The 17,495-nt window shown below is 40.9% G+C and overlaps 1 long non-coding RNA gene across 1 annotated transcript; it reads right to left on the bottom strand.

Annotated features, from left to right (window-relative positions):
* Positions 1-5,855: 5,855 nt before the first annotated feature.
* LOC108635482 lies at positions 5,856-7,064 on the bottom strand. The gene is made up of 2 exons (XR_001917806.1): positions 6,931-7,064; positions 5,856-6,389 (listed from the first exon to the last, which is right to left on the bottom strand). It is a non-coding gene; the product is annotated as an uncharacterized LOC108635482 (long non-coding RNA).
* Between the last annotated feature and the right edge of the window lie 10,431 nt (positions 7,065-17,495).

Genomic DNA, 17,495 nt, shown 5'->3' with positions numbered 1-17,495 from the left:
TTAGCTCTAGGGCTCCTGGGTTTCAACAAATTATACTAACAAATTCCTGATGGGGTCTATGTAACCCTTAGTTTATTTGTGAAGAGAAAATATCCATGGATTGAATGGCGGGGTCAATGACTCGTGGTGCTTCATTCCCTGAGTATACTAAGAATGTCTGAAAACACACTAAATGTCATTTCAAAAAAAAAAAAAAAAAAAGAATGGCAGGATGGAGTCAATGGAATTAACTGTTGTAGGGGAAAGTGGCAGAGGATATTTGGGGAGTACTAGTGGAAAAGCTTCTTAATGGATGCAGCCTAGACATTGAGTCAATTTTGAAAATCATGAGAAGAGAGGAATTTAGGTTTCTAGTAGACTACAAGTTGCTCATGATCATGTTGCTGCAGAGACCAGATCAGTGTATAAATCTGCAAAAGTAGAGCTTCAGAAAAATATCTCAACTTGTGACCTTATGGCCTAGAAAACTGAAGGGTCAAGCTTTCCTGTCCAAGTCCATGAATGGAGCTGTGTGAAAAGACTCCTGGCATGAGACCGCTAACACCAGAAACTGGAAAATTAGAAAAAGAAGATAAAACTTTGTGGTCTCTAGTCATTTAATTGTCAAGAAGAGGCTAGAGACCAGTGGGGCATGGTGTAAGGAAGGCGAGTTTAAAAAAACTGTGGGTAGGGGTAAGATATGTGAGGTTAGTAAATTCTAGTCTTGATGATCAAGGGAAACAAAGCTGGGTGCTGGCAGGTGAAATGGAATAGGGAAGAAGTTTTAAGAGCAGATTCTTGAGGGCTGGGAGTGGAAGAATCACCAAGTCTGACAATGGAGGCGAAACACTATTGTCAAAGAATTCCTCATATTTCTAACTGGTGCATAACAATGGCACAGGGAGTATGTGAAAGGTCTCCAGTGAATCACTCTGCACTCCCTGAGTGAAGGATAAAGAAGTCCATGGACAAGGGAGATTTGTGATATCAGCATGAGTGTGGCAGTTTGTTTTTGAGATTGCCAGCACATGGAATTTGGGGGTGGGAAACAAGTGCATCAGCCAGTCCTGGGATATTCCCCCTGAATGGAGCTGCCTGGTCCTTATAAAAGGAGTCTCCATCACAGCGCTGTCATTGTCGTGACGGTCATAGGTCTTCTCTGGGGCCTCAGGTGACCACAACTCTTAGAGATCTTTGTGGAACTTGAGTGTTGGGTTTAATCTGGGGTTAGAAGTGGCTTTAATTGAAGCAATTAGTGCTCTGTATGGGAAAAGAAGATAATGAGGATTTAGGGGTGAACTTTTGGTAATTGGTCATGAATATGATCTTAAATTTGAGGCGAAAATGGAGTCAGAGGCACAATCTTAACCTGAGAGAGAGTAAAGGGGGATGAGATACTGTGCTATCACAGCACACATTAGTTCCAAATGCCCCCTTCTCAGCGTTCAGTCCCACTGAGTGCCGAGTTTGGGCCTTTGCATTTATCCTCAGAAGCCCACAGTCAGGTCAGCTTGGCCAGCAACCAAGACCTCATGGGAGAAATAAGTAGAGATTTTGGGGGGGATTGGCTACAAGTTCATTATCCAGATTCTTCTTCAGAGAATATTTGTATTCGTACAACACCTTGTAGGTAATTTTGTTTTAGAAAGTGGTGAAGGAGAGACTAACCGGAAAAGACTGAAGATCTGCGGGCAAGAGATACTAAACAAGAAGGGTGAAGAAGCCATAAGAAACCATGAAGACTGTATTAGGAATGAAGAAGAGTCCTTAGCGATGGGAGGGTTTTGGGCACAGCTAAATGTTCTACCAGTCGGACTCTCCGTTATGAAGAATGTTGTCTGTTTGTATTTCAGATTCCTTGAGACCCAGGAAGGATGTCTCACCATCCGCATCCGCATCCGCATCCGCATCCACATCCACACCAGCATCCGCATCAGCATCACCATCAGTGCAAGGAGCCCTGCCATCCACCTCCAAAAGTGTGCCCACCGAAGTGCCATGAGCCTTGCCCACCCCATCCATGCCCACCTCCAGTGAGCCAGCAGAAATGCCCTCCTGGGCCACCATGCCCACCATGGGAGCAGAAGTGTCCACCCAAGTGGAAGTAACAGCACCATGTTCCAGGCTCTTCCATTGTCCTTCTTTCGGCCATGGTGATGGATTGCGTCTTCCTTAATCTCCCTCCTGGACTGCCAGCTGACAGAGAAAAGCCTTGGTTCCTGAATCTGACACCACATTTGTGGAAGAGCAGTAGGATCATTGCTTGATCTCTCTTTGCCATCTGTGTGTCTGTATCCATGTTGCGATCTCTCCTCCATGAGCAAATAGTGTGTTTATTCCTTTGCTTCTCCAATAAAGCATATTCATAGCCCATTAGTATTGCTTTCTTTCTTTCTTTCTTTTTTTTTTTTTTGCATATAGTGTTTTTCATCTCTTCTGTCAGCTACAGGTATTCTTCTGAGTGTTCCTTTTCACTCCCATTGAATTATCGGAATTAGACTTTTCCACCATTGAGTTCATTTTGTCTGAATTATGTATGTTTGGACTGGATCCATCAAAGAATTCCTTCAGTGGTTTCAGACTTGTTTCTATCTTTGTCTATCTTGGAAAGAATTGAATCCTCTCAGTCTCAGTTTCCTTATTTGTAAAACCAATAGACAGACTCTATTCAACTCAGTGTACTCATAGAAATTAATTTATTTGCAAATGTTTCCCAATTATTAACACGTGTCAGGCAGTCTCATATGTGCTAGGGACATGAGGATCGTGACTAAAGTCCTTTTTCCACCTAAACGCTTGAAGGGAGTTTGCACAAACACACACGCGCAGACACATACACACACACACACACACTCACGTGCAGATACAAGGCAAATAATAGTGATGTGTGAGGATATTTTAGAGAAAACTATGTAGAAAAGCTCTTCCAAAGTGACTTTTAGGGCAAAGACTTGAGTGAAGAGAAGAGTGAGCCTTGAGTATCTGGGGTACACTGTACCAGTGAGAGGCGATGGCGAGTGCTGAGGCAGGGCAGAGGAACTGCAGGGAGGACAGTCACCCAAGAGACAATGTCTCCAAGTGGGGTTGAAGACACTGGATCTGAAAGATGTAGCAAAGATTTTGATAATCTATTCACAGTTTTCCAGCCATACTATGCTGAAGTTCAAAGTCTCAACTTTATGTAATTCTCTACTATCACATCTATTTTCTTTTAACTGAAAGTACATATGATCTTTTAAAGACAGTTTTTAAAAATGGTTGAAAGGACTAAGGAATATATGTATACCTATGGTGGGATGGCATCACCGACTCGATGGACGTGAGTTTGAGTGAACTCCGGGAGTTGGTGTTGGACAGGGAGGCCTGGCGTGCTGCAGTTCACGGGGTGGCAAAGAGTCGGACACGGCTGATCAACTGAACTGAATTCAAATGATGACTGATTCACGTTGAGGTTTGTCAGAAAAGAGCAAAATCCTGCCAGGCAAGTCTTCTTCAAGAAAAATTAAATAAATTTAAAAAATTAATTCTTTTCCAAACCAAAAATTTATTTTATGAGAGTGATGACAGGAAAGGTGGCTCTGTTATTAAGAGTGTTCCCATCTTATAGGGAAGTAGACTCCATTAAATTCCATCACCTTATAGGCAACAAAATACATAGAGAATTTTATTGTTGTTGTGCTTCCAACACTAAAAAGATCTGATTTTATTTTTAGGGGTGTTGACTTTGTACTCATGGATAGGGCTCCGGCCTAATATTATTGACACAATTCTCTCCCCAGTTTTGTCTTGAAGGAAAACAAGAAAAAGGAAAACAAAAAATAATTTTTTTTTTTAATTTTAGGAGGACATGATCAACACATTCAGAAAGTTCATAAAGCTTTGCTGTATGAAGTGGGTAATCAGAGATTGATCTCTTCATTGTCAAGAAACATGAAGTTAAGGAAAAGAACACAACCAAACCCTTCAAAAGACACAAGTTTTCTTATTAAATTGCATCCCATACCGTCTCCACTAGAAGTGACCACAGTCATGACTCCTAATAATCACTTTCTTGCCTTTTCTTTATGGTTTTCAACCATCGGTATAGGAATATCTCTAAAAATTATAGTTAAGTTACTAGCTTTTGCACTATATAAATGGAATTATACTGTATACCGTGGTTTTGTCTCTCATCTTTCTGTTGACACTATGTAGCTTTGGTTTATCCACTAGTGAATTTTAGTATGTCATTGTATGGCTATACAGCACTTCATTTCTTTCCTTGTTGTACTATTGGTTGACCTCAAAGTTGTTTCCTTTTTGGAGCTGTTAGGAACACTAGGACATTTTCTTCATGTCTGTTAGTGCACATGTTCACACATTTCTCTAGGGAATGTTCCCAGAAGTATCCCACTTCTACTTTTACAGATAATGCCAAATTATTTTCCAAAGTACTTGCAACAATTCCAGACTCCTCTCAGAGGTGTAGTGTATTTGCTGCTTGTCCTGTGTCTCAATTAGTTTGTCATTTCCACACTTTTGAAGGCTTTACCCATCAGGTGTACATTTTGAATACTCTTTATTAAATGTTAGTGATTTTCAGAAGCTGTAAAAATAATTTTATTGGCCATATTAAGGCATTTTCTTTGTAAAGTGACTGCTGTCGAGTTTTCTCTTCAGTGTCTGTTTATGACTGACTTTATAAGTTATTTACGTATACTGAGTTTTAATAACAGTTAGCCTGACACCTGGCAGCCAAGATTTTCTCTTATGTTTTCCTCCAGAAATTGTAGAGTCTCAGATCTTATGTTTTAGTGTGTGATACAATTTGAGTTAACATTTATATGGTGTTAGGTAAAGGCCAAGCTTCAATTACTTCTGTCTCAGTATCCAACAGTTTGAGTACCATTTATTGACAAGGTTATTTTTCATCTGTTGAATTACCTAGACACCCTTGTTGAAAATCAATTGACCATGGATGGTGTGGATCTATGTCTGGATGTTCTATTATTGCGTTGATCTCTGTGTCTTTTCTTATGGGATAGCATCCTGTCTTAATTAGTGCAGCTCTATAATGCAATCCTGCGATTCATTCAGCAATTTTGATTTATCTTTAATTTACAGTTGAGAATCACATAGATATAAATTTTGGGGCTGTTAGGCCATCAGCATACTATGGCTGTCAAACTTTGAATAAATAATGAAAATCATTACTAAATCTTCGGACCCCAACTTCTCTGACCCTATTTGGAGGCAGTGCCTCCTTGATCACTGTCCTTTCGGTGGTTAATTTCCTCTGCCTTAGCCCTTGCCATCACCTCTCATGGTACAATGTATACCAGATACACTCAAAGCTCACTCATTTCTTCACTCAAGTCATTGCCCCAAAAGCCACTTTGGAAGAGCTTTTCTCCAAATTTTCTCTAACGTATACACATGCAGGACTATTAGTTGTCTTCTGTGTATGTGTGTGTGCAAAATGCCCTCAAGAATTTAGATGGATAAGGATGTTGGTCACCATTATCATGGCCCTGGCATATAGGAGATGGCCTGGCATGTATGAATAATTAAGAAACTTTTGTATATATATTAATTTCTATGAGTACACTGAGTTGAATACATTCTCTCCTAATTTTCTCAGGTAAGGAAACTGAGGCTGAGAGAATTCAGTTCTTTCAAGTGTCCTACAAGGTAGAGAGATAGACACGTTTGAAACCAATGAAAGAATTCCTTGATGGATCCAATCCAAAAGACATATTTCAGGCAAAGCTGAACTCAGCGAAGGAAAAGTCTAACTCCAAAAATCCAATGGGAGGAAAAGGAACACACGGAAGAATACTTGTAGTTGACAGGAGACATTAAAAACACAAAGTGCTAAAGAAAAACATAAGAAGAAATGTGGACAAAACCATGACACAGGCTTTATTGGAGAAGCAAAGAATAGACACACTAAGTGCCCACAGGCTAGAGATCAGAACCCGGATTACAGACAGGCACATGGCAAAGAGCAATCAGGCGGTTGCTCTTTATCCCACAGGGCGGTGTCAGCTTCAGGAAGCAAGCCATTTCTCTGTCAGCTGTCAGCCCAGGAGGGAGGTTAAGGAAGATGCAATCCATCACCATGGCCAAAGGGAGGACAATGGAAGAGCCTGGATCTTGTTTCTTGGTGCAGATGAAATCTGGTGCTGTTACTTCCACTTGGGTGGACACTTCTGCTCCCATGGTGGGCATGGTGGCCCAGGAGGGCATTTCTGCTGGCTCACTGGAGGTGGGCATGGATGGGGTGGGCAAGGCTCATGGCACTTCGGTGGGCACACTTTTGGAGGTGGATGGCAGGGCTCCTTGCACTGATGGTGATGCTGATGCTGATGCTGCTGTGGATGTGGATGCGGATGCGGATGGTGAGGCATCCTTCCTGGGTCTCAAGGAATCTGAAATACAAACAGACAGCATTTGTTCATAACAGAATGTCTTACTCTCCCATTAACAGGGAGCCCTGTTCTACTACTTTCTAAAGAAAAAAATCCTTACACAAGTGCTGTGTGAATACAAGCACACTCTGAAGAAGAATAATCAGGATGTGAAACTTGTAGCCAATCTCAAAACACATCTCTACTAATTTCTCCCATGAGGTCCTGGTTGCTGGTCTAACTGACTTGACTGTTGGCTTCCAAGGAGAAATGCAAAGGCCCAAACAGCACTCAGTGGAACTGAAGGCTGGGCAGGGTGCACTGAAACACGGCATCTCATCTCCCTTAGTCTCCATGGTTAAGATTGTGCCATTGACTGCATTCCTCCCGTCACATTTAAGAGCACAGTTAAGAAGTCAAGAACAAGTACTGAAAACTACCCCTAAATTCTCATTATCTTCTTATTCCCATAGAGAGCACGAATTGGTTAAAATACAGCCACTTCTACGCTAAGATTATATCCTACCACACGAGTGCTAAAAACCTCCAAAATTGTACTCACCAGAGGCTCCAAAGAAGACCTATGACTGAATATCACGAAGATAGCAGCACGGTGGTAGAGACTCCTTTTATAAGGACCAGGCAGCTCCACCCAGAGGGAACATCCCAGATCTGGCATGATGCACTTGTTTCCCACCCCAAATACCATGTGCTTGCGATCTCAAAAATAAATTGCCACACTCATGCTGATATCACAAAGCTCCACTGCCCGTGGACGTCCTCACCCTTCACTGAGGGAGTGCAGAGTGAGTCACTCCATACATTGTCTCAAAGCCCCAGTGCCAATGTCATGCACCAGTTAGGAAATATGAGGAATTCTTTGACAATGCTACTGCTCCTCCATGGTTAAGATTGTGCTTCCCACATTCCCCAGCTCCCTATGCATCTGGTATGGAAAACTTACTACCCCATTCCATTTCACCTTCAGCACCCAGCTTTGTCTCCCTCAATGGTAATGACTAAGCTTTACTAAATGCACATATCTTAACCCTTACCCATAGTTTTTCTAAATTCCCCTTATACCCTGTTCTACTGATCTCTGGGCTTTTCTTGACACTTAAATGACTTAATCATGGCCACAAAGTCTATCATGATTTTCCAGTACTAACAGTCTCGTTTCAGTTGTGTTTTCACATGGCTCCATAATGGACTTGAACAGGACAACATGATCCTGCAGGTTTCTCAGCCATAAGCTCATAGGCTGGGGCCCCGTTCATGAAACTACTTTTGCTGCCCCACGACCACGAGTCATTTGTGGTCTAGCATTGTTTGTTGCTGTTCAGTTGCTCATTCGTGTCCGACTCTTTGCGACCCCACGGACTGCAGCATGCCAGACTTCCTTGTCCTTCCCTATCTCCCAGAGTTTGCTCAAACTCATGTCCATTGACTCAGTGATGGTTGGATGTTTTCATCCAACCATTTCATCCTCTGTCGTCCCCTTCCCCTCCTGCCTTCAATATTTCCCAGCATCAATGTGTTTTCCAATGGGTTGGCTCTTCACATCAGGAGGCCAAAATATTGGAGCTTCGGCTTCAATATCAGTCCTTCCAGTGAATATTCAGAGTTGATTTCCTTTAGGAGTGACTGGTTTGATCTCCTTGCTGTCCAAGGGGCTCTCATGTGTCTTCTCCAGCACCACCGTTCAAAAGCATCAGTTCTTCAGTGCTCAGCCTTCTTTATGGTCCAACTCTGACATCTATACATGACTACTAGAAAAACTGTAACTTTGTGTATAGGGACCTTTGTCAACAAAGTGATGTCTCTGCTTTCTGATACACTGTCTAGGTTTGGTATAGTTTTCTTCCCACGAGCAAGCGCCTTTTAATTTCATGAGTGCAGTCTCAGTCCTCGGTGATTTTGGAGCTCAAGAAAATAAAGTGTGTCACTGTATTCATTTTTCCCCCCATCTGTTTCCCATGAAGTGATGGGATCGAATGCTATGATCTTAGTTTTTTGAATGTAGAGTTTTAAGCCAACTTTTTCACTTTCCTCTTTCACTTTCATCAAGAAGATCTTTAGTTCATCTTTGCTTTCTGCCCTAAGGGAGGTGTCATCTCCATACCTGAGGTTATTGATATTTCTCCTGGCAATCTTGGTTCCAGCTTGTGCTTCATCCAGCCCAGCATTTTGTATGATGTACTCTGCATATAAGTTAAATAAGCGGGGTGACAATATACTGCCTTTACTTACTCCTTTCCCTATTTTGAACCAGTTCATTTTTCCATGTCCAGTTCTTACTGTTGTTTGTTGGTTTGCTGCTTCCCCATCTACTAGAAACCCAAATTCCTCTCATCTCATTATCTTCAAAATTGTCTCAGTATCTGGACTGTATCCATTTAGAAGCTTTTCCACTAGTACCCCACAGATATCTTGTGCTAATTTACACTACAGTTGTTAATTCAGCAAACTCTATCAGGCCCTTTTTGGAAATGACATTTGGTGTGTTTTCAGACTTTCTTAATACACCCAGGGAATGAAGATCCATCAACCATTCATTCCACCAGTCAATCATTGGGTATTTTTCCCTAAATAAATAAATGATGGGTGACATAGAATCCATTGGTAATTTATTAGTATCATTTGTTGAACCACAGTATAATAATGATAAAGTAAATAAATCATACACTTACTTGATGTATTAATAATAATAAGTAAGGAAACATTATGATAATAGGTAAATCACACTTCAGCTAATAATTTGCACTCTGCTTTCCAGGGAAAACTTGAGTGCTTTGACTATGCAGACATCCATGCACACCAGTACTATGTGACATTAAATATTTCCCAACCTCCCTGAAGATCAGTTTATTTACACAGTTGTAATTGGAGATAAAAACTATACCTGTCTTAAAATTTTGCTATGAAAACAGCAAAATGCCTAATATAAGGCACATTACATGATCGGTCCTATGGAAATATGAGCCCCCATATATGCGATAAGGGGTAAATTTCCAAAATATATAAGAAACTTCTACAACATAATAGCAAAAAATTTAGCAGCCTGTATTTCAAATATGCAAGGGACTTGAATAGAGTTCTGTTTACATAGACATATTGAAAAGGAGTTTAATATCGCTACTGATCATCAGGGATACGAAAATCAAGCACACAATGACATATCACTTCACACCTGTTAGAATGACTGTAATCAGAAAAATAAGAAATCCTAGCGAAAGTTGGTGAGGTTGTGAAGAAAATAAGGATACTTTTACCTGTTCGTGGGATGGTAAATGGTTCAACCGTTATGAAAAGTATGAAGGTTACTCAAAAGTTAAAAAATAGAAGACAGAACTACCATATGTATATTACCCATTCACATTAGTGTATTTATCCAAGTTAATTTAAATCAGGATCTCCAAGACATATTAGCACTTTCAAGTTCACTGCAGCAATAGCCAAGATGTGTTAACAACCTAAACTAAATGTCCATCATCAGATGAATGGATAAATAAACTGTAGTATATACATACAATGGATTATTATTCGTCCTTAAAAAGAAGGAAATCCTGTCATGAGACAACATGGATCAACCTGGAAGACATTATGCCAAGAGAAGTAAGCCAGACACAGGGGGACAAATCCTGCATGAATTCCCTTATATGAGGTATTGAAAACGATCAAACTCATGGAAGTAAAAGGGCACATGGGCATATGCCCAGAGTAAATTGTGATTCAAGAGACAAATGTACCCCAGTGTTCATTGTGTACAGCCGCTATGGAGAACAGTATGGAGATCCTTAAAAAACTAGGAATAAAACTACCATATGGCCCAGCAATCCCTAGGGATACTTCTCTGGGCATATGCCCTGAGAAAATTGCAATTCAAAAAGGCTTATGTACTCCAGTGTTCATTGCATCACTGGTTCCAACAGCCAGGATGTGGAAGCAACCTAGATGTCCGTCAACAAATGAATGGGTAAAGAAGTTGTTGTACATATATACAATGGAATGTCAGTCGGCCATTAAAAGGAGCAGATAGGAGTTCAGTTTAACTGAGGTGGACAAATCTAAAGCCTGTTAAACAGAGTGAATCAGTCAGAAAGAGAAAAACAAATATCACATTTTGACACATATATATGAAATCTAAAAAAGTGGTGCCCATGAACCTATTTGCAGAGCAGGAATAGAAATGCAGATGTAGAGTACAGGACTTCTGGGCACAGAAAGAGAAAGAGAGGGCAGGATGAACTGAGAGAGTAGCCTCGAAATATATGCATTGCCAGGTGTGAAAGAGATGGCCAAAGGAAAGTTGCTGAACAGCACAGGGAGCTCAGCCTTGTGCTCTGTGATGATCTAGAGGGATGGGACGGGGGGCCATGGGGTGAAAGTGAGGCTCAAGGTGGAGGGGATATATGTGTACTTAAAGCTGATCCACATTATTGTACGGCAGAAAGCAGCACAACATTGTGGAGCAGTTATCCTCCAATGAAAAATAAATTTCAAAAGAAGAAATGTGAACTCTTCAGTTCAGTTCAGTTCAGTTCAGTCGCTCAGTCGTGTCCGACTCTTTGCGACCCCATGAATCGCAGCACGCCTGGCCTCCCTGTCCATCACCCACTCCCGGAGTTCACTCAGACTCACGTCTAAAAGGCAGCAAAACTAATACGGATTATGAATAACTGCTCACAGTAACTAGATAATGTGAACCGTGCCCCGAAATGTGATTACAATAGGATTGTTTAGAGTGAGGGCCCCCTCCCTAAGACCCTTGCCCAGCTCTCCTCTGTCTCCAAGCTGACATCACTACTAATTCAAAGGCTTCGGTCTGAAAGCAATTTCAGAATCCACACCTTCTTACTAGTAAGAAAGGTCCTGCCACTGCCTGAGGGAATATTTCATGCCTTGTGCTCTCTCCTGAAAGAAGGCTGCGTGGTGTATGCAATGTTTCTTGATTGGGTTGGTGTGGTACAGGGGAAAAAAAAAAAAAAAGGAAATCAGTGACATAACCTGGGCATTTGGAAAGGTAGGAACTTCTTTAGATTAAGCCCTGGTCCTGATCACTTTCTCAGTATCTCAGTGAACCAAAATGAGGACAGCTGTTCCTCTGAGAATCCAAAGTGGGGTAACCAAGATCACTGTTAGGAAACAGACATCTTTCAGGGATCCCAGAAGGAACAGGGATGTCTTGGGATGGGTCAGGTTTTTTCACGACATTTTTTCTTTTTTTTTTTCACGTTGAAGTGTTAGGAACTAGTTGGGGCCTGCTGGAGCAAGAGAATTATCTAAGGAACATGTGACTTAGAACAGTTCTACCACCTTAATTATTTTTATTGTCACTATATATATTTTTACTTTATAATAAATAAATTTATTTATTTTAATTGGAGGCTAATTACTTTATAATATTGTATTGGTTTTGCCATACATCAACATGAATCCACCACTGGTATACACATGTTCCCCATCCTGAACCCTCCTCCCACCTCCCTCCCTGTGCCATCCCTCTGGGTCATCCCAGTGCAGCAGCCCCAAGCATTCTGTATCATGCATTGAACCTGGACTGGTGATTCATTTCATATATGATATTATACATGCTTCAATGCCATACTGTCTTAATGACTGTGGCTTTGTAGTAGAGCCTGAAGTCAGGCAGGTTGATTCCTCCAGTTTCTTTAGATAGATATATTCCTAAGTATTTTATTATTCTCGTTGCAATGGTGAATGGAATTATTTCCTTAATTTCCTGTTTCTATTTTCTCATTATAGTGTATAGGAATGCAAGCCAAAGCAATCTTGAGAAAGAAGAGTGGAACTAAAGGAAAGAAATCAAAGAGGACACTAATAGATGAAGAAATGTACCATGTTCATGGATGGGAAGAATCAATATAGTGAAAATGAGTATACTACCCAAAGCAATCTATAGATTCAATGCAATCCCTATCAAGCTACCAACAGTATTTTTCACAGAGCTAGAACAATAATTTCACAGTTTCTATGGAAATACAAAAAACCTCGAATAGCCAAAGCAATCTTGAGAAAGGAGAATGGAACTGGAGGAATCAACCTGCCTGACTTCAGGCTCTACTACAAAGCCACAGTCATTAAGACAGTATGGCATTGAAGCATGTATAATATCATATATGAAATGAATCACCAGTCCAGGTTCAATGCATGATACAGAATGCTTGGGGCTGCTGCACTGGGATGACCCAGAGGGATGGCACAGGGAGGGAGGTGGGAGGAGGGTTCAGGATGGGGAACATGTGTATACCAGTGGTGGATTCATGTTGATGTATGGCAAAACCAATACAATATTATAAAGTAATTAGCCTCCAATTAAAATAAATAAATTTATTTATTATAAAGTAAAAATATATATAGTGACAATAAAAATAATTAAGGTGGTAGAACTGTTCTAAGTCACATGTTCCTTAGATAATTCTCTTGCTCCAGCAGGCCCCAACTAGTTCCTAACACTTCAACGTGAAAAAAAAAAGAAAAAATGTCGTGAAAAAACCTGACCCATCCCAAGACATCCCTGTTCCTTCTGGGATCCCTGAAAGATGTCTGTTTCCTAACAGTGATCTTGGTTACCCCACTTTGGATTCTCAGAGGAACAGCTGTCCTCATTTTGGTTCACTGAGATACTGAGAAAGTGATCAGGACCAGGGCTTAATCTAAAGAAGTTCCTACCTTTCCAAATGCCCAGGTTATGTCACTGATTTCTTTTTTTTTTTTTTTCCCCTGTACCACACCAACCCAATCAAGAAACATTGCATACACCACGCAGCCTTCTTTCAGGAGAGAGCACAAGGCATGAAATATTCCCTCAGGCAGTGGCAGGACCTTTCTTACTAGTAAGAAGGTGTGGATTCTGAAATTGCTTTCAGACCGAAGCCTTTGAATTAGTAGTGATGTCAGCTTGGAGACAGAGGAGAGCTGGGCAAGGGTCTTAGGGAGGGGGCCCTCACTCTAAACAATCCTATTGTAATCACATTTCGGGGCACGGTTCACATTATCTAGTTACTGTGAGCAGTTATTCATAATCCGTATTAGTTTTGCTGCCTTTTAGACGTGAGTCTGAGTGAACTCCGGGAGTGGGTGATGGACAGGGAGGCCAGGCGTGCTGCGATTCATGGGGTCGCAAAGAGTCGGACACGACTGAGCGACTGAACTGAACTGAACTGAACTGAAGAGTTCACATTTCTTCTTTTGAAATTTATTTTTCATTGGAGGATAACTGCTCCACAATGTTGTGCTGCTTTCTGCCGTACAATAATGTGGATCAGCTTTAAGTACACATATATCCCCTCCACCTTGAGCCTCACTTTCACCCCATGGCCCCCCGTCCCATCCCTCTAGATCATCACAGAGCACAAGGCTGAGCTCCCTGTGCTGTTCAGCAACTTTCCTTTGGCCATCTCTTTCACACCTGGCAATGCATATATTTCGAGGCTACTCTCTCAGTTCATCCTGCCCTCTCTTTCTCTTTCTGTGCCCAGAAGTCCTGTACTCTACATCTGCATTTCTATTCCTGCTCTGCAAATAGGTTCATGGGCACCACTTTTTTAGATTTCATATATATGTGTCAAAATGTGATATTTGTTTTTCTCTTTCTGACTGATTCACTCTGTTTAACAGGCTTTAGATTTGTCCACCTCAGTTAAACTGAACTCCTATCTGCTCCTTTTAATGGCCGACTGACATTCCATTGTATATATGTACAACAACTTCTTTACCCATTCATTTGTTGACGGACATCTAGGTTGCTTCCACATCCTGGCTGTTGGAACCAGTGATGCAATGAACACTGGAGTACATAAGCCTTTTTGAATTGCAATTTTCTCAGGGCATATGCCCAGAGAAGTATCCCTAGGGATTGCTGGGCCATATGGTAGTTTTATTCCTAGTTTTTTAAGGATCTCCATACTGTTCTCCATAGCGGCTGTACACAATGAACACTGGGGTACATTTGTCTCTTGAATCACAATTTACTCTGGGCATATGCCCATGTGCCCTTTTACTTCCATGAGTTTGATCGTTTTCAATACCTCATATAAGGGAATTCATGCAGGATTTGTCCCCCTGTGTCTGGCTTACTTCTCTTGGCATAATGTCTTCCAGGTTGATCCATGTTGTCTCATGACAGGATTTCCTTCTTTTTAAGGACGAATAATAATCCATTGTATGTATATACTACAGTTTATTTATCCATTCATCTGATGATGGACATTTAGTTTAGGTTGTTAACACATCTTGGCTATTGCTGCAGTGAACTTGAAAGTGCTAATATGTCTTGGAGATCCTGATTTAAATTAACTTGGATAAATACACTAATGTGAATGGGTAATATACATATGGTAGTTCTGTCTTCTATTTTCTAACTTTTGAGTAACCTTCATACTTTTCATAACGGTTGAACCATTTACCATCCCACGAACAGGTAAAAGTATCCTTATTTTCTTCACAACCTCACCAACTTTCGCTAGGATTTCTTATTTTTCTGATTACAGTCATTCTAACAGGTGTGAAGTGATATGTCATTGTGTGCTTGATTTTCGTATCCCTGATGATCAGTAGCGATATTAAACTCCTTTTCAATATGTCTATGTAAACAGAACTCTATTCAAGTCCCTTGCATATTTGAAATACAGGCTGCTAAATTTTTTGCTATTATGTTGTAGAAGTTTCTTATATATTTTGGAAATTTACCCCTTATCGCATATATGGGGGCTCATATTTCCATAGGACCGATCATGTAATGTGCCTTATATTAGGCATTTTGCTGTTTTCATAGCAAAATTTTGAGACAGGTATAGTTTTTATCTCCAATTACAACTGTGTAAATAAACTGATCTTCAGGGAGGTTGGGAAATATTTAATGTCACATAGTACTGGTGTGCATGGATGTCTGCATAGTCAAAGCACTCAAGTTTTCCCTGGAAAGCAGAGTGCAAATTATTAGCTGAAGTGTGATTTACCTATTATCATAATGTTTCCTTACTTATTATTATTAATACATCAAGTAAGTGTATGATTTATTTACTTTATCATTATTATACTGTGGTTCAACAAATGATACTAATAAATTACCAATGGATTCTATGTCACCCATCATTTATTTATTTAGGGGAAAAATACCCAATGATTGACTGGTGGAATGAATGGTTGATGGATCTTCATTCCCTGGGTGTATTAAGAAAGTCTGAAAACACACCAAATGTCATTTCCAAAAAGGGCCTGATAGAGTTTGCTGAATTAACAACTGTAGTGTAAATTAGCACAAGATATCTGTGGGGTACTAGTGGAAAAGCTTCTAAATGGATACAGTCCAGATACTGAGACAATTTTGAAGATAATGAGATGAGAGGAATTTGTGGGGGAAGCAGCAAACCAACAAACAACAGTAAGAACTGGACATGGAAAAATGAACTGGTTCAAAATAGGGAAAGGAGTAAGTAAAGGCAGTATATTGTCACCCCGCTTATTTAACTTATATGCAGAGTACATCATACAAAATGCTGGGCTGGATGAAGCACAAGCTGGAACCAAGATTGCCAGGAGAAATATCAATAACCTCAGGTATGGAGATGACACCTCCCTTAGGGCAGAAAGCAAAGATGAACTAAAGATCTTCTTGATGAAAGTGAAAGAGGAAAGTGAAAAAGTTGGCTTAAAACTCTACATTCAAAAAACTAAGATCATAGCATTCGATCCCATCACTTCATGGGAAACAGATGGGGGGAAAAATGAATACAGTGACACACTTTATTTTCTTGAGCTCCAAAATCACCGAGGACTGAGACTGCACTCATGAAATTAAAAGGCGCTTGCTCGTGGGAAGAAAACTATACCAAACCTAGACAGTGTATCAGAAAGCAGAGACATCACTTTGTTGACAAAGGTCCCTATACACAAAGTTACAGTTTTTCTAGTAGTCATGTATAGATGTCAGAGTTGGACCATAAAGAAGGCTGAGCACTGAAGAACTGATGCTTTTGAACGGTGGTGCTGGAGAAGACACATGAGAGCCCCTTGGACAGCAAGGAGATCAAACCAGTCACTCCTAAAGGAAATCAACTCTGAATATTCACTGGAAGGACTGATATTGAAGCCGAAGCTCCAATATTTTGGCCTCCTGATGTGAAGAGCCAACCCATTGGAAAACACATTGATGCTGGGAAATATTGAAGGCAGGAGGGGAAGGGGACGACAGAGGATGAAATGGTTGGATGAAAACATCCAACCATCACTGAGTCAATGGACATGAGTTTGAGCAAACTCTGGGAGATAGGGAAAGGACAAGGAAGTCTGGCATGCTGCAGTCCGTGGGGTCGCAAAGAGTCGGACACGAATGAGCAACTGAACAGCAACAAACAATGCTAGACCACAAATGACTCGTGGTCGTGGGGCAGCAAAAAGTAGTTTCATGAACGGGGCCCCCAGCCTATGAGCTTATGGCTGAGAAACCTGCAGGATCATGTTGTCCTGTTCAAGTCCATTATGGAGCCATGTGAAAACACAACTGAAACGAGACTGTTAGTACTGGAAAATCATGATAGACTTTGTGGCCATGATTAAGTCATTTAAGTGTCAAGAAAAGCCCAGAGATCAGTAGAACAGGGTATAAGGGGAATTTAGAAAAACTATGGGTAAGGGTTAAGATATGTGCATTTAGTAAAGCTTAGTCATTACCATTGAGGGAGACAAAGCTGGGTGCTGAAGGTGAAATGGAATGGGGTAGTAAGTTTTCCATACCAGATGCATAGGGAGCTGGGGAATGTGGGAAGCACAATCTTAACCATGGAGGGAGCAGTAGCATTGTCAAAGAATTCCTCATATTTCCTAACTGGTGCATGACATTGGCACTGGGGCTTTGAGACAATGTATGGAGTGACTCACTCTGCACTCCCTCAGTGAAGGGTGAGGACGTCCACGGGCAGTGGAGCTTTGTGATATCAGCATGAGTGTGGCAATTTATTTTTGAGATCGCAAGCACATGGTATTTGGGGTGGGAAACAAGTGCATCATGCCAGATCTGGGATGTTCCCTCTGGGTGGAGCTGCCTGGTCCTTATAAAAGGAGTCTCTACCACCGTGCTGCTATCTTCGTGATATCTCAGTCATA

This window comes from Capra hircus, unplaced genomic scaffold, assembly GCF_001704415.2.
Source record: "Capra hircus breed San Clemente unplaced genomic scaffold, ASM170441v1, whole genome shotgun sequence".
NCBI lineage: Eukaryota > Metazoa > Chordata > Mammalia > Artiodactyla > Bovidae > Capra > Capra hircus.
Note: the sequence above shows the minus strand (reverse complement) of the source record. Positions and strands in the feature narration are given on the sequence as shown.